Source organism: Gossypium arboreum, chromosome 9, assembly GCF_025698485.1.
Source record: "Gossypium arboreum isolate Shixiya-1 chromosome 9, ASM2569848v2, whole genome shotgun sequence".
NCBI lineage: Eukaryota > Viridiplantae > Streptophyta > Magnoliopsida > Malvales > Malvaceae > Gossypium > Gossypium arboreum.
In genome coordinates this window covers 13,951,990-13,978,040 of record NC_069078.1, presented here as the reverse complement: position 1 = coordinate 13,978,040, position 26,051 = coordinate 13,951,990, and the positions used below count along the sequence as shown (strand labels likewise).

The following is a 26,051-nucleotide window of genomic DNA, read 5'->3' as shown; positions in this document are numbered from 1 at the left end:
TGAACTAAATAATTTTCATGAATGAAGTTTTGCTCATTACTCTGGAAATTTTTAGATAATACAAGAAACTAAAACAGAACAATTGTTCGAAGAATTCATGTAAGTGAGGTTTGAAAGACCTCGAGGAAATTCTTTCTTTAGTCCAAAATGATGATTGGACAAATAAAACGATTCGATCCTAAGAGAGGATCATCTTACAGACATTTTTGGTGGGTCATAGCATTTGAAGAATGGTACAAACCCACAGGCTGAGTAAGAATGATATTTCGAGAGAAATAAGGATAAACTTCGACGAAAGAATGAGTGGTGACGTCTGGAATAGGGGTCATATTCATAAACATTTTGCATTATAACAGGTTTAATTAGGAGCATTTGACTCACTTCGATCATAGCATCCTAATCATTAGGCATGAACTCATACACATTATACAGGTTATGTCCTTCAAGGGACAATGAAGATTGATGCGCCTTAACCCCCTAAGCAGTAGGGTAACAGGATAAAGCATAGTAGATTTGACCTTCAGGTGTTTACGCTGAAGCAGATCCAAGATGATTTAACATCTCTGTATTGTCAGAGAACAAATCGAAGAAATAGATTTGGCATCTCCATATTCGACGGAGAGCAGATTGAAGACATAGCAGATCTAACCTTCGGATGTTTTCACATTGAAGTAGATCCAAGATGATTTGGCATCCTTGCGTTGACAATGAGCAGATCGAAGACATAGCAGATTTGGCTTTCACGTGTTTACGCTGAAGCAAATCTAAGATGATTTGTCATCTCTGTACTGTCAAAGAACAAATCTAAGAAACAAATTTGGCATCTCCATATTCGACGGAGAGCAGATCGAAGACATAGCAGATCTGACCTTCATTTAAGCAGATCTAAGATGATTTGGCATCTCTGTATTAGACGGGGAGCAGATCGAAGACACATCAGATCTGTTCTTCATTGAAGCAGATCCAAGATGATTTGGCATCTCTGTATTAGACGGTGAGCAGATCGAAGACATGACAGATTGGACCTTCATTGAAGCAGATCCAAGATGATTTGGCATCTTTGTATTATACGGGGAGCAGATCGAAGACATAGCAAATTTGACCTTCATGTGTTTACATCGAAGCAGATCCAAGATGACAGATTTGGCATCTCTGTATTAGACGGGGAGCAAATCGGAGATAATAGATTTGGCATCTCTGTATTAGACGGGGAGCAGGTTCAAGAAGAAGATTTGGCATCTCTGTATTAGACGGGGAGTAGATCAAAGATAGCAGATATCATCTTCCTGAGTTGCAGTGAAGCAGATTGAAGCCGTCAAAAGGCCATTTAAAAAAGATCAAGGATCAAGAACTCAAGACTCGGCGAGCCCGGGCAAAATTGGTTCTTTTATAGTTTTTGCTCTATTCCTGTTACACAGCAATGAGTAAAGAGGGGCAGCTGTAGACATTCAATTTTGCCCGGGCCAGAAATAAGTCTAAAAACAAAAATAATAAACCCAAAAAAAAAACGAAGTCCAAGTTCAGTCTAGAATTACAAATATAATTTGGCTCCATCTACAAGCTTGACTTATATGGAAATATAATCTTCAATGATATGCAATCTTAGATATGATACAATCTTAGATATGATTGCAATCTTAGATATGATATGCAATCTTAGAAGATATGATTTTGTAATCTTAGAGATTTAATTTGTAGATACCTTTTAATCTTAACCGTTGATGTAATTGATCTGTACCGTTGTATTTGAGGAGGTTCAACTATAAATAGAGGCCTCCTCTTTCATTGTAAACACACTGGAGTTTTGGGAAACAATAAAATTTTTGAGAGCTTTCACTCAAATTTCTCTCCCTCTTACGTTCTTATTTTCTACAGTTTGTTCTTATTTTATTCTTTGTTCATCTTCATTTTTCAACCCTTTTTATTTTGATTTAATCCATGTTTCCTGATTTTTTCTTTTTTATATTTTATTTTTTAATAATTTTAGTAACATATCAAACTCTTTCATTTTTTAATAATTTTTTAGTATTACTCTTAGTAAATTATTTTTAAATTTTACTCAAATCATTATTTAAAAAAATATATTTCATTTAATTGTCATATTTTATCCAAAAGTTTTTCTAAAATGAGGCAATGTTTTTTGTATTTAGGAATTCGGGAAATAGTGCCCTAACATGCTGGGTTGCGATTTCCCGTTTGTCTAAATGCCTAAAGTATCCTTCTAAATAGATTTTGTAAATCACGAGATGATTTAAGTTACGAGAGTTTAAGAATATCGTGTCCTATCATACTAGATGTGATATTTGTATTCTTTCGGATCTAAGAAATCTCGATTTTTTCAACTTAAATAATTTCAGTTTTAAAAAAAGGGATCCTATTTTTAAATCCTTTCAAATTTTGTGGCATTAAGACAAAAAACTATTCAATTTGGTACCAATTTTGGGCGTTGCGAGGGTGCTAATCCTTCCTAAACGTAACCGATTCGAACTTTGTTTTCTTAATTTTCGTAGACCAAAACGTTTTATAAGGTGATCTAATCACACCTAAAAAGGTTGGTGGCAACTCTCGTTTTCATTTTTCAAAAGTCAATCCCTATTTTTCAAACATCCCTTTAAAAAATGGTTTCAACAATAGTAATTTTAAGTTGTAATAAAAAGGGTAATTTAGTAAATTGTTAAAATTAAGTTAAAATTAAAGAAATTAAATAATAATATGAACATTTTCTTTTCTTCTTCATGGAAGAAAACCCGAATAGCAATTGTTAAGGTTGGGAAAACTTCGGTAAAGCTTTAACTTCCTTTTGGCAAGTGAAATTTAACCCATTTTTAGTAATTTTTATGTTTTTGAGCTTGTATTAGCTTAATCTAGCTAACCCGAGGACCAATTCATAAAACTGTCAAACGTTATAACTTTTTCCATTAAAGAGTTGAGTTGTTTCTTGAATGTTTGTGGAAGATTATTAAGCTTTGGTGTTAGATTGGACTATTTTGTAAAGTAATTTTTGATTATTTTAACCTTAAAGGACTAAATTGTTAAAGGTAATTAATTACAAGGATTTGTTGTGAAATAATAGTAATTAGGAGCTGTAGAGAGGACCTAAAAGATTCAATCAAGGTAGATTTAGAAAAATGGTTAATTTACATGTTTAGGGCCTAGAGACTAAATTAAATAAAAATAAAATACTAAGGGTAAATTTGTAAAATGCTAAAAAGGACTTAATTGCATGAAATGATTTAATTTTGCAACTGTTATAGTTAATTGAATGAAATTATTATCAAGATCAAAAATGTGTTGGGACCGTGGAAAAGAGAAAATAGTGGAATAATCCTCGTACCTTCGTTGTCACTGTGAATTAGTCCTGTAAATTCGCTCGTTTTAAATCTAATACTTTTAATTGCATTTTTGAATGAATTAATTTTTCGTGACTTGGATGTTACTTTTATGTATGCATATGAGATTTGGATGACAAATCATTATAGCATTGAATATCGTTGAAATCTCCTGAGCTGATGAACGTAGGATAGAGTACGATTGGCATGCCAATAGGTTATTTTCATGCGGTACGAGATTGATATGAGATGTGATAATGACTCCTTATATCTTTTTTTTATTGAATATATCGAAGTCCTGCATTTGTTGCGAACTATCATGTTATATTTCAGTGTTTTTCTGGTGTGTTCTAGGGGCGAATGTTAGCCTAAAGGCTAGGCACTTGGTGTTGAGGCATGTTATTGGCTAGATTAGCTCATATGAGCATTTTTTGTGTTCTCAGGTGGTTAACTGTGTACTCGTATCCATGTATCATTCATCGATCATTGATTATTAATTCGTTTTAACGTTGGTATCAATTTCTAGATATGTATCAATTGGGTATCGATACCTACTACAGTTTTGGAAAATTTACAATTTCTCCCTAAATTCTTTGAGTTGTTTCGAATCAGTCCCTGATTGTTTCTAAGATTATTTTTAGAGCCTTGTAGGCTCAATTTAAGGTCTATAGATGCATAATTTATCGTAAACTTAATTATTCAGGAATCTGTGTTAATGTTCTGAGTTGTATGGCAATACACTATATCTTTAATCTGGCGATGGGTACGGGTTATGGGTGTTATATTTGTGATGCCATAGTGTCTTTCAGCTATGGTCTTACTCGATAGAATCGTGATGCCATAACATCTTTCAGCTATGGTCTTACTTTTTTTTGGTATGGTGCCATAGTGTCTTTCAACTATGGTCTTAATCATTTCCTTCATGCCAACTGCCTCGATTCATATATAAACAATTATATATTAAACAACCGAAACAACATCTAATTGATTTAATCAAGTTACGAACTTACCTTAATAAATAGTTGTAAAAACAAATCCAGCGACTAATCTGCCACCTTAGCTTTTCCTCGGTCTAGTCCTGGTTGACTCATTTTTTTATCTAAATAATAATTTCATTCAATTAAATAATTCAAATAGCTTAAAATAATTAATTCTAGCTTATAACTCATTTTAACATAAAATTATAAAATTACCCCTAACATTTTAATTTTTGTGCTATTTAGTCCTTCAACCGAACTTATAATCTAGCTACAATTAATACAATTTCATGTTAGCCGATTTTCATAAGGTTCCCTAACAACCCATATATATCCAAATCTCACGTTAACACCAATGAATTTTACACTTACAACAATTTAATCCCTAGTACTCAAAATCACTAGAAATCAGTTAAGAAAATAAGCTTATTCATCAATCAAACTTAATATTCTATCAATCAACTTCACAAACACATGAAATTAATTCAAGGCAAGTTCCTTAACCTTTAACAATTTTACAAATTGACTTTTGGGCTAGTCAGATTAAGCTAATACGAACTCAAAAATATAAAAATCATTAAAAACATGTATCAAATACATACCATGCACAAAATCTAAGCTTTGACCGAAAGCTTTCTTCACCTAACAATGGTGTTTTAGAGAGTAACATCCCAAATGAAAAAGATGATACTTTGTCTTTACTTAATTTTAAGTAAAATTATCCAATTACCATTTTAACCTTTAATATTAAACCAAATTTCATCAAATGCCAAGCCATGATCATCCACTATACTTAAAATAGGTAGAATTACTACTTAATGCCCTGATTTCATACCTTTTCACCTATTTGAGGCAAATAAGTCTAGCAGGTTTTACTAATTAGTCCTTTTTACCTAATTAACTATTTATACCTTAAAATTTCTTATCCAAATTTTTATATAACCCTAATAAGACACCATGAATATTTAATAAAATATTTATGGGCTCGATTTATAAAAACGAGGTCTCGATACCTCATTTTCTAAAACCACCTGACTTTAGGGACATACCATTTGAACCTAATTATTCGTTAAAATAACATAAATTATCAAATCAAAATTTATTATAACTCTATATTTGACTCATAAATATTAAATAATAATATTTACGAACTCACCTGTTAGATTTGTGGCCACGAAACCACTATTTCTGAACCACTTAAAAATGGGCTATTACATACATGACTTCCTAAGGCCGTTTAGCATAGGGATTAAGTTCTTCCTTTCCCAACCAACTGATCAGTGAAGAAGCCCTACATAGTCATTAACTAATCGCACATCCACTCGTTAATAGTCCTAAGGTATTGATTACTTATGGATCTAACAAACATCATGGATTTGAATTGAAACGTAAACATTTGCAAAACCAAATAAAGATAGTAGAAAGATATTGAATATGTATTGAAACTTAAAGTGCAATCCTTGAAAAATTCTGATTAATTCACAGCCTGAATCACTTGAAGAAAAAAAAACAATAAAGAGAATAAAAAACTAAAATTAAAACCTAAAAGCTAAGAATGAAGTGAAAAGACAAGGGAGGCAAAATTCCCCTAAACAGTTTTGAGCAATGGTCTTTATAGGCTTAGTTTAACATCCTCATCTTAACCTAAAATGACTTACTAAACTTCATTAAATTGTGTTGTACGGACAAAAACACCTTTGCTTCATTAAGTGGACGCCTCGCTTTGGTATCGCGACACCCTCAAGCCTGTGTCGTGACACTGATGGAAGATTGCTTCATTGGGCGTGTCTTCAAGGTTGTGTCGTGACACTTTATGATCCTTGAAATATTTAAATGTCTTCAGGGCTTATTCGATTCTTATAAACAAAAATAATTTAAATGTAATTTTAAAATGTTTAGTTTTAATTAATAAATTGTTTGAATTGAATTTAAGAAAAAAAATAAAACATTCATTACATTATAGCATGTTTACCGGTGCCACATTAAATTTTTCTATGGGAGATATTTTCCATATATCACTGACATCTTTGCATGTCAACAAAAGAGAAATAATGTTTTAAAGACTTTTGTAGAATTAAAAGTTATTTCTAACACTCCATACTGTTTTTGCAGTTAAGTGCCCTTGCAAAACGAGTGAGTCTTCTAACAAAAGTACCAGTCTTGGTTTCAATCATATCTTTCTTATTAAATGTGAACTGGGAAGATGAGGATGGCCTAGATTTTCTAAAGAAGGCTCCAATCATGAACAAATCTCCTTCGGATCTCCATATTCGATTCTTCCATTTTGACTCTAGTGCATAAATCCTATGGGTTATCTATAGAAATGTAATGAAATAAAAGGTTAATGGAACAAAAACATATACATTTAAAGTCAAGCGATGTTTATTATTATTACCAAATTAAAGAAAGGCACTTTTTTGTTATACTTTCATAAACCTCTTTTTAAGGGGTCATTTGGCGCAATAAACCTATTGTAACACCCCTCGCCCGTATCCAATGTCGGGACAGGGTTCGAGGTGTTACCTGACTTAAACTCAACCAATCACACAGAAACCGGGCCGTAAAATTTTGATCAATTTAAAACTTTTCATTTCACATATGTTTTGTCCCTTAAACGGTCTCACAAGGCCCGAAACATGCATTAGAGGAAGTTCGGGACTAAACCAAGAACTTAAGAAAAACTTGAAAAATTTCATGCTTTAAGGCTTTACACGCCCGTGTGAATATAGACCGTGTAGTCACACACGCCTGTGTGGCTTGGGACACGCCCGTGTGCAACACTGACTTTAAAACATGGCCATGGCACACGACTATGGGGGCAGACCATGTGTCACACACGGTCTAGACACACGCCCGTGTGTCTACCCGTGTAGACAATTACAAGGCTATTTTCCAAGCCATTTGTCACCCTCACAACGCATGCACACATACTTATCCAATAATATACAACATGGCATAAATGAGCTCTTAAAGATCTACAAACATGTTATGCTCATGTCAATTTCTTATGCAATAAATATCATAGAATTTACTGACATCATTACCACATACTTGTCATAAGTATCATTACATCACAAACCTCATGTCCATCACTAGGTACGCATAATCATATCCACAAACCATTTATGAGGCACTATTAACTATTTACCAACCACTTAATCTTGCATCAGTTACTAACTCATAATGAATCTCAATTTAATCTCTAGGCATACATGTTGTAAGCCATATCACAAGAGATAATAACATACATGCATAAGAATAATCATATAAGCCCATAACGTTATTAGCCGACATAGGCCCATTCACATGACTATATACTACCTTAAGAACAAGCCAATGCCTTTGGCTATATCATAATATCACATACTCAACATTAAAACCCTATACATGCCATAGACTCAAAACACTAGGATTTACTTACACCGATAACATTAACTCGATAGTGTGATAATATCATTAACGGCTTCCAACCCAAGCTAACCTGGCAGCCCTAGGGAACATGGGAAAGAAAGGGGGGGTAAGCTTTACGCTTAGTAAGTTCATATGAAAACAATAAGCAATTCATTAACATGTTTTATCAATGTTTACAACATATTCTCAAATTCATGACAAGCTATCTTCCTGAGCAATAATCACTAAATTATTTATATCTGGAGCTGTTAAACTCAAAATTAAGTTCCGTTAATTCTCCTTGAAACTAGACTCATGTACCTTTCCACCATAAAATTTCCAGAATTTTTCATTTGGCCAATTAGTACAGTTTATCCCTCAAATTTACCCCTGATTCACTGTCTGACAGTTTAGACCCTTCTGCACTAAAGTTCAATTATCTCATAGCACAGGACTCAAATAATGTTCTGGTCTATTTCTCTTGAACTCTTCTCATTAAGGATTCTAAGAATATAAATTATAACTCATAATCATTTTTGTACAATTTATAATGATTTTCTCAAATAAAAATAGGGGATTTCAAAGTCATTCTGAATCTGTTCCACGAAACTTCAAATATCTCATTATAGGAAATTCTTTTGCTTACATGGTTTCTTCTATAAGAAACTAGTCTCAATAAGATTTATTTCCATATTTTATTCAGCTTCTAACTCATTTTACAGTTTATTTTCAAAATTACACTACTGCAGTAACTCAAATTTGTCAAGGCTAAGTTACTCATTCATGATCATTGTTCACAAATATAATACAACATCATTTCATCCATCATGGTAAGAACACATATTTATGCATCATAGATCATCACATACCAAGGCATTCTCATAGGCTTAGTGTACATACCTACACAACTCGTAACATAACTCAAGTGCATACTCACCAATGACTTACCTCATTGGGACCATCATCCACTCTGTCCTCGGATTACCCGTTGAACACTTGGAATACTAATTGGATACTCGGAAAAACCTTTGCACATAAGTGCCTCAACTATAGCTAAAGCTACCTCATATCTCATGACATTTAAATGCTCACTCTCGAGCTAGTCATCTAGACTCATAATTCCTAGTGACATGTCACTCGTATCCTATTTTATTCCTAAGGTTCAAATGAGATTTTTCCTCGCTTATCAAGGCTTTGTCTCATCATATTTATATTAATCACATACACATTAATATTTGTACAATCCATGTGATGGTAACATTTAATACATGTATAGCATGGTATTATTCACATACGAACTTGCCTCGATACCACAAAGGTGAAAAAGACGTAATCGTCCATAAATTGATTTTCCTCGTTCTAGGCCCAAATCGCATTTTTCAACATCTAAAACATCACATTTAGCTAATTAAAACAATGTACTAATCAAATTAGTCCATTGACACACTTTGAAAAAATTTACAACTTTGCCCCCTATTTTGCCAAAATTACCAAATTGCCCCTAGGCTCGTAAAATGATTTTTATTCAATTTCTTTACTCTTGAAGACTAGATGAGCCATTTTCATAACTATAGCAACTCACAATATCAGCTATTTCATACACTTACACTTATTATACTACTTTGCAAAATATCCCCTTTTTAGGAGTTTTCATGCAATCTTCCTTCACAAAAAGTGTTTATAACACTACCAATACTCATTTTCTTCCTTAAAAACTTAGATAACAACACATATGCTTTCATGGAAAAACCCTTGACTCTTAATCATTTTGCAAAATAGTCCCCTCTTATGAAAGCTCATGCTTTAGGGGTTCCAAAAATGTAAAAATCTTCAAGAAAAAGCATTAAAATCACTTCCTTTCAAGGGAGTTTCTTTGATGAAAGTTCAAAACCTTCAAAACCCTTTTCTTTTCTGGTATTTTCGGTCAAAGAAGAAGGAAGAAAATTAAAAAGTTGAAGCTAGGTCCTTAAGGTACCATTTTATCACGTAATATGACATCACCTTACCAAATACGTTGACCATTTGAAATTTCTTGTCCCCTGGCTGGCCAAGCCATATTTAGGGGTCTAGTTTCAATTTAAAGGCCCCCAATTTTAATACTCTAGCTATTAGACACATTTGGGTACTAAAATACAACTTTTACCTTTTACGTGATTTAGTCGTTTTTCGAAATTGGACTAGAAATCGCTAAAATTAATATACCAAAATTTTCATGCACCTTTATAAACATGTTATATCTCATAAAATAATATCAAAATAATTTTCTCTGGCCTCGGAACAGTGGTTCCGAAACCACTGTTCCGACTAGGCCTAAAATTGGGTTGTTACAATTCTCCCTCCTTAGGGATTTTCATCCCCGAAAATCTTACCAAAAGAAGTTGCTTTCAACTTTCACAAGTTACTACCACTCTTTTCTCAAGATTACAAATCAACTCAGTCTCATACTCAAGATTTCTTGTAGCCTTTCTATAGTTACGGTATAAACCTTGACTTAATTCAAAACACTGAAGGCTGACATTCTAGGAACTATAAACTCAAAAACATACGATTCAGTTACACCTGTCGAATAACATATTTGTACATACCATAACCATGCGGACTTTCATCATCAATCTATCACAATTCAACTTGCATCCCTCTTTTTTCTCAGGGATGAGAGATATCCCGATATGAAATTCATAATAACCCTTTTTCATTTTTTTTCCACTGTCATCACTGACAGTAATAATCTCGAATACATTCAATATTTGGCTTTACTTGGTAAACAATTCAACATCCTTTGGAAAAATAGATAAGATACTATTGTGAACTCTGTACTCAATTCTTTGCATAACTCGGAGTTTCTCGATACTCATATCTTACTCGGAAATAATAATAACAGAAACCAAAAATCAGATCCTCTCTGAAATTCGAAATTGAAAATCAAATCATGCTGTACTAGTTTAATTTACCACTTATAGCCACATTTTTATACTCTGGTCATCAACTGTTTAGAAAATTTAGTAACATGAATCAAATGATTTCAACTTCATAGATGTAGTCTCTTTATTAATCAGGACAATTATACTTATAACCACATCACTTTAATAAGAAAAATCCAACTAATATATTTCCATATCATACTTTCAAGAATACAATTCCTGCATTTCTGACTACACATTTACTTACCAATGAATGTGCAACATTATTCCTGGGCTAGAGAATAAACTTAGATGCACATAACTCAGATTTACTTTTGCAGAATAACCATTCTTTACCCTAAGAATTTTAAAGAAATCTCGACACTGAAATCCCCGCACTTCTATAGTCGAGCAAGAAGCATAATTAAAACAGTTTTGAATATCACAAGTCAAAGATTACTCGTAAAGATAAGCCAAGCTCGATACTTCTCGAAACAAGAACAAGAGAAAAACCAATACAAGAAATTCCAAGATATAAGACTATACCAGAAATTCGAGAATATAGTCCAGAAAAAAATAATAAGGAAAATCTGAAAAATCCCTCAAAGAAAACTAGAAGAAAACTACCATCCATACGCTCTGGAATTTCATCATAACAGGGAGAATATATTTCCATATATATATAAAATCATAATTAATAGAAACATCAGAATGATCTCACCTGAATTTTCATCTTCGACTTCTTTCCAGCATGTCAGAAAAGAATTCTGAAATATAACAGATGTTGATCATAATCAACCGGATTAACAAAACTTCCCATCTAATATCACAATTGCTAACAATCTCATCAAATAAAATTTTGTCTAGGAATGGACAACCATACATATTCCCAAGGATAGAAGAAAATACAGAATACTCAGAAGAGAGAGGTAGCTAAAATTTTACTTAATTGAATCCGTCATACACAGACATCTTTGCAAATCTGACTTTATTCCTCTGATTAATCCTGTCCTCATTAATCCCATAATATTCTATTATTGCACTCTTTAGTTCACATTTGCAAACTCATGCAACTTATCTCTCGAGAATCTCATCATATAACTCTATTTTGCTAAGGGGGTGAATATTGTAAAGCCTTAAACTTCTCGACTCTTACACAAATACACATTTAATAGTATCACAACATCATGCACATCTAATTCAAACATTTCAAATTTATAACTTGTTATAAACACACTTTCACATATCGTAGTAACACATGCAACTTTATTACACATGAATACTAACCAAAGATTAATGAATTTATCACAATACAAATTTTCATTTCCTTTACTCGAACTATCATTAATGTTTTATCAAGTTCCTACATTTAGTCTTAATCACTTGCCAGTATTTATCAAATTGGAGAACGCCTTACTGTTTTGAGTACATCGCTTACTTGATTCCATAGTCCAACTATGGTCTTATACTAGTTCTCGTCCATCTGTGTCGATGCCATATTCCAGACAGGTCTTATACTGACACATGTAACCATGCCGATGCATGTCCCAGACATGTCTTACACTAGCACATCTCATAGCCAACGCATGTCCCAAACATGTCTGACACTAGCTAACATCTCGAGACCGATGCATGTCCCAGACATGTCTTACACTAGCACTTGTCTCAATGCCGATGCCATGTCCCAGACATCGTCTTACACTGGCTCTCATTATGTAGCCGATGCATGTCCCAGACATGTCTAACACTGGCGCACATATCTCATGTATTGCCATGGTCCAACCATGGTCTTTTCTGTCAATTCATTAGTGAACGACCATACTCATTCCCTACGTTCCACCCAATTTGATCTTTCATTACAACTTTCATGCCATTGTCACATTTATGATTCTGTAACTGAGATTATAAAGCATAACATTACGGCATCTTGACTTCATTAATCTAGACATAAATGTCAACCTCATGTGTATACTGATTACTAATCATGCAATAAAAGCATTCATATATACATTCTATCATTCAAGCAAAAAAATTTTTTTCATAAACACTTGGCCAATCAAGTTGGACATTTAACATCGTATGAATACTAACATGCATAAAAGAGCTTTTTCACAATTTAACTTTGTATTATTCCACCATTTCACATTATTTAACTCAAGAGTATCACATAATGGATACTAGTTCATGTAAAAAAATCATGAATTTCTTTTCATACCTTTCCCATTTTCAGCATATCACAAGCATGATTCAATAATCTCAACTTTACTCTTATCTCTACCAAGATTTGCTCGGTTGGAACTCATTCCTGTCTTAACCAACAGTTTTGTTAAGGCCGAGAGATATCACACTATCATGACTAATACTATGGCTTGTATAGCTAGACTCTCTTACGCTAGGTTAGTCTAAGAATCGACTAAACCTGGCTCTGATACCACTAAATGTAACACCCCTCGCCCATATCTGATGTCGGGACAAGATTCGAGGTGTTACTCGACTTAAACTCAACCAATCACACAAAAATCGAGCCATAAAATTTTGATCAATTTAAAACTTTTCATTTTACATACGTTTTGTCCCTTAAACGGGCTCACGAGGCCCAAAACATGCATTAGAGATGGTTTTGGACTAAACCGAGAACTTAAGAAAACTTGAAAAATTTCATGCTTTAAGGCTTTACACGTTCGTGTGGATATAGACCGTGTAGTCACACACGCCGGTGTGGCTTGGGACACGCCCGTGCCCTTAGCCCGTGTGCAACACTGACTTTAAAACACAGCCATAGCACACACCTATGGGGGCAAACCGTGTGTCACACACGTGTGTCTACCCATGTAGACAATTACAAGGCTATTTTCCAAGCCATTTGTCACCCTCACAACATACGCACACATACTTATCCAATAACATACAACATGGCATAAATGAGCTCTTAAAGATCTATAAACATGTTATACTCATGTCAATTTCTTATGCAATAAATATCATAGAATTTACTCACATCATTACCACATACTTGTTATAAGTATCATTACGTCACAAACCTCATGTCCATCACTAGGCATGCATAATCATATCCACAAACCATTTATGGGCCATTATTAACTATTTACCAATCACTTAATCTTCCATCAGTTACTAACTTATCAATGAATCTCAATTTAATCTCTAAGCATACATTCTGTAAGCCACATCACAAGAGATAATAACATACATGCATAAGAATAATCATATAGGCCCATAACGTCATTAGCCGACATAGGCCTATTCACATGACTATATACTACCTTAAGAACAAGCCAATACCTTTGGCTATATCATTATATCACATACTCAACATTAAAACCCTATACATGCCATAGACTCAAAACACTAGGATTTACTTACACCGATAACATTAACTCGACAGTGTGATAATATCGTTAACGGCTTCCAACCCAAGCTAACCTGGCAGCCCTAGGGAACGTGGGAAAGAAAGGGGGGTAAGCTTTACGCTTAGTAAGTTCATATGAAAGCAATAAGCAATTCATTAACATGTTTTATCAATGTTTACAACACATTCTCAAATTCATGACAAGCTATCTTCCTGAGCAATAGTCACTAAATTATTTATATCTGGAGCTGTTAAACTCAAAATTAAGTTCCGTTAATTCTCCTTGAAACTAGACTCATGTACCTTTCCACCATAAAATTTCCAGAATTTTTTATTTGGCCAATTAGTATAGTTTATTCCTCAAATTTACCCCTGATTCACTGTCTGACAGTTTAGACCCTTATGCACTAAAGTTCAATTATCTCATAGCACAGGACTCAAATAATGTTCTTGTCTATTTCTCTTGAAACTCTACTCATTAAGGATTCTAAACATATAAATCATAACTCATAATCATTTTTGTACAATTTATAATGATTTTCTCAAATCAGAATAGGGGATTTCGAAGTCATTCTGAATCTTTCCCATGCAACTTCAAATATCTCATTATAGAAATTTATTTTGTTTACATGGTTCTTTTATAAGAAACTAGACTCAATAATATTTATTTTCATATTTTATTCAGCTTCTAACTCATTTTCCACTATTTTTAGTGTATTTTCAAAGTTACACTACTGCAATAACTCAAATCTATCAAGGCTAAGTTACTCATTCATGATCATTGTTCACAAATATAATACTTCATCATTTCATCCGTCATGGTAAGAACACATATTTATGCATCATAGATCATCACATACCAAGGCATTCTCATAGGCTTAGTGTACATACCTGCACAACTTGTAGCATAACTCAAGTGCTTACTCACCAATGACTTACCTCATTGGGACCATCATCAACTCTTTCCTCGGAGTACTCGTTGAACACTTGGAATACTAATTGGATACTCAAAAAGCTTTGCACATAAGTGCCTCAACTGTAGCTAAAGCTACCTCATATCTCATGAAATTTAAATGCTAACTCTCGAGCTAGTCATCTAGACTCATAATTCCTAGTGACATGTCACTCGTATCTAATTTTATTCCTAAGGTTCAAAGGAGATTTTTCCTCGCTTATCAAGGCTTTGTCTCATCATATTTATATTAATCACATACACATTAATATTTGTACAATTCATGTGATGATAACATTTAAATATAGGTATAGCATGGTATTATTCACATACGAACTTACCTCGACACCATAAAGGTGAAAAAGACGTAATTGTCCATAAATTGATTTTCCTCGTTCTAGGCCCAAATCGCATTTTTCAACATCTAACACATCACATTTAGCTAATTAAAACAATGTACTGATCAAATTAGTACATTGACACACTTTGGCAAAATTTACAATTTTGCCCCTCTATTTTGCCAAAATTACCAAACTGTCCCTAGGCTCGTAAAATGATTTTTATTCAATTTATTTACTCTTTAAGACTAGATGAACCATTTTCATAACTATAGAAACTAACAATATCAACTATTTCATACACTTACACTTATTATACTACTTTGCAAAATATCCCCTTTTTAGGAGTTTTCATGCAATCTTCTTTCACAAAAAGTGTTTATAACACTACCAAGACTCATTTTATTCCTTAAAAAATTAGATAACAACACATAATATTTCATGGAAAAACCCTAGACTCTTAATCATTTTGCAAAATAGTCCCCTCTTATGAAAGCTCATGCTTTAGGGGTTCCAAAAATGTAAAAATCTTCAAGAAAAAGCATTAAAATCACTTACTTTCAAGGGAGTTTCTTTGCTGAAAGTTCAAAGCTTCAAAAGACTTTTCTTTGCTGGTATTTTCGGTCAAAGAAGAAGGAAGAAAATGAAAAAGTTGAAGCTAGGTCCTTAGGATACCATTTTATCACCTAATATGACATCACCTTACCAAATACATTGACCATTTGAAATTTCTTGTCCCATGGTCGGCCAAGCCATATTTAGGGGTCTAGTTTCACTTTAAAGGCCCCCAATTTTAATACTCTAGCTATTAGACACATTTGGGTACTAAAAATACAACTTTTACCTTTTATGCGACTTAGTCCTTTTTCAAAATTGGACTAGAAATCGCTAAAATTAATATACCAAAATTTTCATGCGCCTTTATAAACATGTTATATCACATAAAATAATATCAAAATAATTTTCTCCGGCCTCGAAATAGTGGTTCCAAAACCACTGTTCTGGCTAGGCCCAAAATTGGGTTGTTACACCTATTGCATTGGCTAATAATGATAGGATGTTCGCTGCCGCCAATGGCATACATTTTCCAATGACTGTAGTCATTGTTAACAACATGAATGAATCCCCATCGACATCCGGGCATTCTTTGTATTAATTTATTGCTGAAATGGTTGAAAGCAAGTGTGACTTGCATGTATTGATCTTGAGAATTGCTATCACTTTCACCTAACAAGATCACCTAAAAGAAAATCAAAGAATGTTTGGTTGAAAACATGGTGACGTCTTGTTGAGTATTCTATGATAAAACTTACATCGTTATGATGAGTGAAATGGCTATTTGAGATGGTGATGGCAGTGGAACCCTGGATTGCATCAATGAGTCTGTCTTGGCATTCATACATGGAAATATGATCTAGCCAAATGTTCAATGATCCAAAGATGGAAATACCATCCCCATCACTGACCATTTGAAAACAAAAGTGATCTTCGGAGTCCCTAATAAGGCCACCACAACTTTCAACAACATAGTGAACATGAATGTTGTGAATGATGACATTATGCACAAATTGAAGTGTAATGCCACATCCATAAGTTATATGAACATTTGCTCCACGACCATCAATTGTTTTATCACTTTGAACTATTAGCTCTTGTGATAATTTGATGTTCATATCATGAGCAAAAATGATCCATAATGGCTTCTTTTGTATCATAGCATGACGTAAAGTTCCTGGTTTGGGATTTATAACATCATAATCAGAATTATCTATCACCAAATAGTATTCTCCTTATTGTCCACCACGAGTTTTGAGTCCAAAACCAAGCACACAGCTTGCCAATCTTTTTCGATCCTCGACCCAATTCTTCATTTATCGCCAACACATATCAATTGGATTGGTTGCCAAGCATGGTCCATTGTACTTCTTGTGTTAAACCCCTAAGTATTTTTTCGTGCTATTCGTAATAAGATCATCAAATTTTATGAATTTTTTTTTTGCAATTAGCTTCGTCAAGAACCCTACAATAAGTTTTCCAAGATAATGTATATAATGCCTTCATTTAACATACAAGTTAAGAAAGGTTAAAGATCTTGGAAGTAATTGAGGGAATTGAATTTGGAACCCTTGGTACAATTAGTCATTGTAGATATTCTTAATTAATGACATTAAATAGGTCTACCGATTTAGCTTTGATATATAATTTTTTTTATAACTAAACCATAACCATTTTTATAAAAAATGAAAAAGGAGAGATAGAAGAGAAAATAGTGATTTACTTGTTAACATTGTAGTTCAAATGATTTGTTATAGTTTCTAAGCTCGGTTCATAAGCTTTTAGCACAAGCTTCCTAGCTTCTTTTTCACGTTGTTTCCAAAAGTCATCAAATTCAACAACATTTGCCCATAGCCTTGAAATTAGCATTGCAAAAGAAAATAGGAAAGCAAGCCTTAGCTTAGTTACTTCCATTGTAGTTTTCCTCCTATATGTTTCTCTTTCCTAAGACCTTTTTTTCCTGGTTCAATTAGTTGGGGGATATAATAGGTGCTAAATTTTAAACCACAAAGACAATGAAAGAGGAGGAAAATCCTAATATCTAATGCCTTAATCTACCAACTTGTAGTAAATTTATTAAGCTATGAACTTTTTGATTGGCTTTAAATAATTTTTTCATGTAACTGTGTGATTCTAAATTTAAAGTACATAAAGTGCTAACTGTGTCTTTACAACAATAAAAACTATAACTTTTCCATCATAAATTTAGAAATAGTCTAACCCACAACTTCATTCACGAACATTCATGACTTGCACACTTAATTTGGATTATCAATGGAATCAATTGCACCAGATAATTGGTAAGACATTTTTTGTCTTAACTTTTTTCAACTGTAAAATCAATAAACAAAAAAAAAGTTAAAAAAAAACTTATTTCCTTTTAAAATAATAGAATATGGTTTCTTTGGATTCAACCTAAAGGTATGTTAATTTTGCAAAAATGAGCTGCAAATTTTTTATTTTTCTATGTTTGTTTTTTGCAGAAAATAGCTTGACTAACGACAAATAACTGAGTCCCAGTTTTGAAAAAGTGCTTTTCCACCACATAACCAATGAAGAACACTTGCCTTTTGGAGTTAAAACTATGGTGGAAAATTGTTTCTCCACCCAAAAGCCGAAGTTGTAATTTTGGTCCTTTTCGCTCTTGACTTTTGCATTTGGAAGAGAAATTTTTCAAAATACCCTAATTTATATTAACTATTTAAAATGTATATAAAAATTATACATTTTATGTATCATTATGTTAAATTATATTTACATATTTCATGTATCATTATATGAAAATAGAAAAATAAAATTTATTATACTTAAGTTTTTAAGATATTTTAATCTCGAATCTTTAATTTACAAAAGATTGCAAAGTTCGTGGGCTCAAAACTTCCCACAAATTGCACTGGTTGTGAGAAATTTGAACTTAGTCAAACCAATCCATGTAGGATAAACATTAGATCCTATATTGCAAATTTTATATTTTATTTTGGTGTAGGATTTTTTTTGGTGGGTGCCATAGCGTTGCTAGATTCTAGATCCTCATATGGTAATACTATTGGAAGAGATTACTGAGGTGGTTATGTGAGCAATACCCACTACACTTAGCACTTTACAAGCCATATAACTTGCTTTATTTTGAATTGACAAATATTTTTTAACCAAAACCGGTGGACCATAACATAGATGATTTTATGGACTTGTGCTGACACATATTTGATGATCGATATGAAGAAACAAATTCTTGAAGATTGGATCAAATCAGATTAAGCAATTAGATTTCCTAATTTAATGAGATCGAGTCAAATAACTTGGAAGCATATCTTGAAGGTTACTAACTTATCATAGAATTTATGAAGATATTCTTATGGTTAATTGCGTTGTTATTTTCTCAAAGGGTGGTTATTATAATTTATCTTTATCTTATCTAGCTTTAAACTATTATATATTAAAATACTTGTGTAGGCAAAAGGGTGTGGAGAGTTTTTAACACTTCTTCTATTTATTAGGAATTTTATCTTTTAGATTGCATTTTGTAAGTAACCAAGTGAGTCACTTGGTTAGTACAAAAAGTTTTCATGAGGAAAACTTAAAGAAGATAAATTTAGATCTTAGGTGAAAAACATAAGGTTGTTATATAGATGTGTGATAAGACTTAAATCACTATTTATATGAGGTTGAAAGATGGTGGATTATCTCTGAGCTAAGTCTAGTAGCCATTGGGAAACAAACTATATAAACAATTGCATTGTGTTCATCTTTCTTCTTTCGTAGTGAGGAAAGCAATTGGGCAGTACTCGTTGCATTTCTCCCTTGTTCTTAATAGTTTTAATTAGTTTTTTTATTGTGTTTGGTGTGTTCTTGGATATTTATTACAGAGCTTTTTTTATTTAATTATTTTTTTCTAAAATGGATCCTTGTGGTGCTCGTGTTGTAAGGATTTATCTGGTATTTGTCTTCTTATTGAATGGTGGTGATCTAGTTTTATTTTATTGGCTTTTGTTTCCTGAAACCCATTGTAGTGTTTTTATTAGGCTTGGTGTTTTATGTTTAACTTTTGGAGATTATGTTTTGTCTTTTTTTTATGCACTCCATACTTTAGTTTCTTCCTAGGGGTGTTTTTAGTGTATTGGTTTTGTGTTCTCATGTTGTGAAGTTTAGTTGGATTTGGGTAAGAGTGAATGGTTAGTTTTTACCTTTTATAATAACATCTTTATTTTCACTGAGAAAAGTAATCAACACCTCAATCAGAATTCTCTCATCATTTTTGTAACACCCCTATCCCGTATCCATCGCCGGAATAGGTAAAGGGGCATTACCGGACTTGAAACTCATATCAGAACAATAAAGATTTTGAAAGTTTTTTTTTTTTTTAGAAATAAAGAACATTCCTTTAGATAAATACTAAAGACAGCCAGGGATACAATTTAAACGTCTATAAGTACACATTCAAAAGATGCCATTTTCGCATGGCTTATATACATTAACCAAAATATTCTTCTTCCACTAGTCTATTCTACACATGCCATAAAATAACCCAAAGCATAACAGTACCAATCAGTGGATAGTGATAATGTAACAAGTTGCTGATGATTCCTGAGTCTGTAGCTTTCAAATGAGATCTATAAAACATAGGAAACAAAGTAAACGGAGTAAGCATTACAATGCTTAGTAAGTTTTAAGCAGTGTCAACAGATAACAATCAAATTATAATATGTTTGTTCGTATTTTTTTATTTCACTCTTCCTTTGGGTATATCATCCCTTTACCGAATATGCACATCTCATCATATACAATAGGCAGATAAACTTTCACCTAAAAGTGAGCTCATGTAACATAGATATATTGTATAATTTCACATAACCTTTCACACTGATCCGATGCCACATAATCATAGGAATAGTCTCATAGATTGCTCACGTATGCGTCACATAACTACCTTATGATTTAGATCAAATCAAGCTCACATATAAACTCGGAGTACATACCTGTTTAACCTTTCGCATTGAATATATTTATAAGCAATTCTTATTGCGAAGTCTTATAGCTTTAAACTCTACTCGGACTATCGGCGAGACCTTTAGCTCAGATGAAATCTCCACACGAAGTCAGCGGGTCTTAACCCGGACATAGTCACCATATATAGTCATCGGGTCTTAAATCTCGGATTTACATCACAGAGTTTCATGCATATTTATTCACATGTTACAGCATTCACATCGACTATCATATTTGTAATTCCTTTGCCTCATCAAATATCTAATAAAACACACCTTTCACAATTTGTCATTTGGCCACAGTATATATATACACTTTCACGTTCATCACATTGGTCATTCGGCCTTATCTCATATATACACATTCACATTCATCACATAAAATCCTGAATCAAAATATAAATTTTCATATATTCACATCACAATTATCCAATTATACTTCATATCCCACATATACTTTCATGTATACACTTTGTCCTGGCTGAATCTACATCTATCATTTTCCAATGAATAATTCAATTTCAAGCCATATTATCATTTCATATTCGAATACTTATAAACTTACAATTTCACAATTTTTGATATCAAAGATCCATCTAACACTCATATATCATTTTATAATGTCACAAATTAGAATTCACGTATGGGTTTAATCAATAGCTTATGAGCAACTAAAACAAGTTTTATCAATGTTTACAACATAATCACAAATTATCTACAAGCTGTTTTCCTGAGCAACAGTCGTTAAATTATTTGTAACTTGAGCTACGAAACTCCAAATGATGTGCCGTTAATTTTCCATGAAAATAGACTCGTATATCTTCTATCCACAAAATTTTCAGAATTTTTGGTTTGGCTAATCAATACCAGATTTTTCTTAAAATTTCCCCTATTTTACTGCTTGACTATTCTGACTACTCTTCACTAAGAACTGAATTTCTCATTGTACAGAATTCAAAATATGTTTTTGTTTATTTTGTTTGAAACTAGACTCATTAAGGAGTCTAAGCATATAAATCTTTTCTTATAATCATTTTTGTACGATTTATAATGATTTTCCAAATACTGAACAGGGGATTTCGGAGCCATTCTGACTCTGTCTCACACAACTTAAAAAAAAAATCTCATTATCGGCAACCCCTTTACTTACACGATTTCTTTTATATGAAACTAGACGCAACAAGATTTAATTACATAATCTATTCAGCCTTTAACTCAATTCCCACAATTTATGGTAATTTTTCCAAAACACGCCACTCTTCTTTGTCCCAAGCAGATTTATACAAATTTACTCAGTAAAGTTCTCATTCACATATTTAAAACATAATATCATATATGCCATCATTTAGAAATGTTATTGACCTTAACGTATATACTTAATTCATATTCATCCCATTTAAAAACTTAAAACTTACAAAGGAATCAAACCCAAATACTTAAGAACTTACCTCGGAAGTTGTCGAACGATTCTGATCGACTATTCGGTTAGGTAGCTTTTCTCTTATCCGAATTAGACTCCTAAGCTCTTGAGCTTGAATAAACAAATTTAATCTATTACAAACCAATTATACAAACTCATGGCGAATACAACAAGAAGACTAACTAGATTCTACTAGCCACTCATTGCTCTATTATTAACCTTACTTAATTATAAACACATTCGCGACTACCTCAACCTTATTTAATACAATTAACACGAATTCCTCATGTAAAAAGTACCATTGCGAATATCATTTAGTTCACAAGGTCCTAATTTCAAAAATTTGACAAGCTCATACCCATTTCCTACTAATTCCATCATTTTAACACAGTGCAGCAAAGCTAAATTCCACCCTTCCATTAGTTTGCATTTAACTAAATCATGCCTTAATGTTAAGCACATTCGACAATGGTGCAAACATCAATTAACAAACAAACATTATCAACCCATTTTTTTTACGTTTTCCCCAATTTAACACCCCAAATTATCAAACTTTAACAAGTTTAAAACTCATCTAATGACCATTTATAAACTAAAGCATCAATCATTCAAATTCAACTCATCACAGCATGGCCGAATACACATTTCTCCTACTTCCATTCTAAATAAAATTTTATCAAGCTTCCATCTTCATTTAACTATGTACCATTTAGAACTATCAATACTTTACACCCTTTAACAAATTATAATCAATTGCCAAATGCATCTTTGACAATTTAAACCACACAACTCAAATTCTTACAATTTAAGCTTAGAAATTTCTATTCATGTAAATTTTAGCAACACGAGTCCATTAAACACTCCAAAATTTCATTTGAACAACAATTGTTCAACCTTCTAGCATAATTTCAATCTGGACAGCAAGCATTATTTAACATTCAGACATCAAAGAACGAATTTAATCCTTATCAATTCAATCAATATCAAGTGTCCTAATTTGGACATTAGTAGTCTTAAATAAAACCACAACAAATCAAACTTGAAAATTTTCACAGTTAATATCGTAAAGAAAAATTTAAAGAACCAACAAGCTTACTAAGATTTTCCCGCTTCTCCTACCTTCTACCGTCTCCATTTTTCTTTTTGTTGCAGCCCTCTTCTTCTTCTTCGATGGATTACCGAGTTACTTGAAATTTCAGCTACCTAAAATCATAGTTTTTTCCTGCATGCATGCGACACCAAGCCTTTTTCCAATCGGTTTTCCAGCAGAACAAATATGGAAGAAAACTAAAATTCCATTCCCCCTTTCTTCCCAAATGGTGAAGAAAAAATCAAGAAAGTGGAAGATGAGACCAATTTTTATGTTTTATTCATTTCATATTATAAAACCAATTATCATTATTTTACTAATATAAAAAGCACAAAGATACAAATTTCCCTTCATCATTGCCGTCCACTAAAATAAAAGGGGTCTAATTGACATGCAAGCCCCACATTTTAGCCATGTTAACAATTGGACACTTTAAGAAAAAGACTTCTAAAATTTTCCTTTATACAATCAAATCCCAACTAAATAATTTAGCATCCAATTAACTAAATTAGACCACCCAACTTTCACAATAGGTAATTCACATAACAAAAACACTGAAATTAATATTTTACAAAAATTTTGACTAGGTTTTGTGGTCCCGAAACCACTTCTCGACTAGGGTCAATTTAGGACTGTCACAATTTTGATGGCTTAAGGTGTTTTTTATAGGACAAATCTTTTATCATAATGAAAACACCATTTTTGTGGCGTTCCAAGCTCGGTCGGGACTATTCGACCTGAATTTCGAACGTCATATTAGCTAAAGAAGTGACTTTCCATTTAAACCACCACAAAAACACCAACCAACCAATTACACCATACAATGAATCATGGAATATTTAATAAAAACCTAATATCATGCTTTTGTTGTGCTACTCTGATCAACAATCAACAACAAGACTAAATCACAATTTAATATTTAATAGACAATTACGTCGAAAACTTTAGTTAAACGTACATGCATGCAGTAGGGTATCTCTAAAAGGGCTATATTTGTCGAGACTTGAAAAACCATTTTGTTTAAAAACATATAATTAGATTTATATCGTAATATAATAAAATATCATAAAAACTCCTTTTCACAAGGTTTGAAGATAGTATTATAGGATTATACATATAAGTCTTGTTTTGGAAGATCAATTAAAACATTACACACAATTTCATAAAATTTGTCATTTAATTAGTTCGTAGGCAACTAACAATTTAGGTAGTTAGTCCAATTTTACATTCATGCATACTAAACATTCAATTGTACTCTAAAACACACCTTTAACATCTAAGGCTTACATCAATGTCCAATAGTTCCTCCACCAGCACTTATGAGTTAGTCGATCAATTAACCAAAGCATTCATCAAGAAATAATAATCTACCATTCGATCATCCATCTAAAACACTTGTAAAGGTTCCAAATTAAACCAATTAAAGCATCCATAGTGTCCAATTACAACCTGACAATTATAACTAAGTCTAATTCTAAATCCCATAATTTGGTCCCACATTTCCTTCCTCATTGGGTTTGGGAACACGACATACCCAGGTATAGCCTTGATTTGGACCACTTGGATGACTCACTCCCACACCTCTTCACAAGCTAAGTCACTACAATATTATAAAAGAGTAGGTGAGCTTATGAGAGCTCAGTGAGTGCTCAAACATACTGCAAATAAACACATCAATCAGGTTAGGTGAAATAGGCATACTTAAATGATTCACTTTTTATCGCAACTCACACAACATAATAGTTCACACGAATTAAACAATTCACATAGAATAAGTAGTTCGCATAAAATAATAGTTCATATGAAATAATAGTTCATTCATACCACATCGTAACTCATATTTCTCATAAATTGACATTTTTGTGATTACGAAACATATAGGGGGCTCAATCACAGCCTATAAGTGGACTTTATCACCACACATTGGATAAATAGATCTCCTTATAACGCCTCACTTTTGGACTCAAATTATCTTTTAAAAACTCTCAGTTTTCCCTTGTTTTTCAAATTAGTCCTTAGTTTAATTAAAACACATTTTTCTCAATTATTTTCAAACCCGATTTTGTTTTTAAATTCCATTTTAAATTATTTAATAATCGACCACCTAATCCAAATTTTCACCACCCAATTTTAAACCCAATAATTATTTTAATATTTTATTATTACGTTATTATTTAATTAATAATTTTATCCTATTTTAATTTCTATGATATTAAACTCAAATTTTCTCTCGAGCCCACAATCTAATACCCAATTCTACTAACTTGATTTTTGGGATGTGACAATTTTTCCCTTGAAAGACTTGAATTCTTATATTGGGGTTGCTAGTTGGTGTTCTTATCATGAATTTGTTTCTTTTTTTGCAGCACATTAAGTTGATGTGCCATGAGACACCAAACTGTGGTGCTAGATCTTTGTTTTTCTTCCTACTCATTTCACTCTTACTTCCAATTTTACTACAAAATATGCACCAAATAATGTTGCCAAAATAGAGGTCATTCCTGTAACACCCCAAACCAGGCCTAGGAGTTTAGACTTAATTCGAGATGCCACATTGATCACTGAAGTGATCGTAGGAAAATTTTACAACACAACTCATCTCAGTGAACCAAAAGTATTTAAAACCATTTAATAATTCGTCAATACAATTTATAGTAAGAATCAATATAAAAACCAAATAAACGTACGAATGAAAATCTAAAACGGGAACTGTACCATAGTATTATAAAGCTTTATAGTTTAGGT

The 26,051-nt window shown here is 32.6% G+C and overlaps 1 pseudogene; it reads right to left on the bottom strand.

Annotated features, from left to right (window-relative positions):
• Positions 1-6,393: 6,393 nt before the first annotated feature.
• LOC108455170 (probable pectate lyase P59) lies at positions 6,394-17,725 on the bottom strand (annotated as a pseudogene).
• Between the last annotated feature and the right edge of the window lie 8,326 nt (positions 17,726-26,051).